Genomic DNA, 1,421 nt, shown 5'->3' on the forward strand with positions numbered 1-1,421 from the left:
AACACATTGAGACGAGAGACAGAGTTAACACATTTGAGACAGAGACAGAGGAAACACATTTAAGACAAGAGACAGAGGTAACACATTGAGACGAGAGACAGAGTTAACACATTTGAGACAGAGACAGAGGAAACACATTTAAGACAAGAGACAGAGGTAACACATTGAGACGAGAGACAGAGTTAACACATTTGAGACAGAGACAGAGGAAACACATTTAAGACAAGAGACAGAGGTAACACATTGAGACGAGAGACAGAGGTAACACATTTGAGACAGAGACAGAGGAAACACATTTAAGACAAGAGACAGAGGTAACACATTTGAGACAAGAGACAGAGGGAACGCATTTAAGACAAGAGACAGAGGCAACACATTTACGTCCTTTCACTCCGAGCAAGACCGCCAGCCGCATTCAAACCGAAGATGAATCATACTATACAAAGCGGAATACCCGTGTGCGCTTTTGCATACATCGAATACGGTCAAGCATGAATGAGTGAAGTTTCCTCGCGATATTCAGATTAAAAGTTAAAGATAGAATCTTCGAGAAAGTAGGAAGGGGCATACCGACGATATCATCCTCGCTGCTTCCACTGTTTATGCTGGTCACATCCGTTCTAATGAGCGCCAGTTGTCTCTGTAACAATAACCACCGCACGACATTCAACCTCTAAATCACCTTCAATGCGATGACGCCTCACGACTACGTATACTTGTTATCGTCGCCACGCCGATCTCAGATGCGGATTCGCATCGATCTCAAAAACGTCGAATTTGAAAACCGAAATCACGAAAATCCGCAACAGATGCTTGCCATCGCTAATCGGGAAAAGCTCGATCTGAATCCGGGGCCCGTCGTCGGAAGCAAAACAGTCTTAAAATCAGTCCTAACATTAACTTTTCCTCACAGACTGTCGACAGAAACATAATAAAGCAACGAGTTTCTCAAATGCAGCATATATAGGTCCGTTTCACCCTCAAAAAATCGACGTTAAGATGAACTAACATTGAGACTAATTTCGTTTCTGACAATGGATAATCAGAATTAGCGGCGGCGGTTTTCCGCGCGCGTGCGTCGACCCGTCCGAATTCGCGAGGCTGCGAGACGACGGAGGAGGGAATCGACTGACCTTCAGCTGCTCAATCTCAAGGTCCTTGCTGTCGGACTCCATCTGCTGCTTGGTGCGCATCTGGCCCTCCTCGTACAGGCTCACCTCAACGTCCTGGATCTGCTTGCGGAAGCTCATCACCGTGTTACTGAACTTCTCCTTCTCCTGCAACGCGAGGGAGAACGATGCGTGAGACAAACGCAAATGAGGAGGTGAAGAGAAATAGATGGAGAGAAGAATGGAGGGAGGGAGGGAGGGAGGAAGGGAGGGAGAGAGACAGAGAGAGAGAGAGAGAGAGAGAGAGAGAGA

The 1,421-nt window shown here is 46.7% G+C and overlaps 1 protein-coding gene across 1 annotated transcript in view; it reads right to left on the reverse strand.

Moving 5' to 3' along the window:
* Nucleotides 1-1,421, reverse strand: part of LOC106810280 (rho-associated protein kinase 2-like) — a gene marked incomplete in the record, with an annotated part of 22,572 nt that overhangs the window by 8,288 nt on the left and 12,863 nt on the right.

Source organism: Priapulus caudatus, unplaced genomic scaffold, assembly GCF_000485595.1.
Source record: "Priapulus caudatus unplaced genomic scaffold, Priapulus_caudatus-5.0.1 Scaffold425, whole genome shotgun sequence".
In the NCBI taxonomy this organism is placed as follows: Eukaryota; Metazoa; Priapulida; class Priapulimorpha; order Priapulimorphida; family Priapulidae; genus Priapulus; species Priapulus caudatus.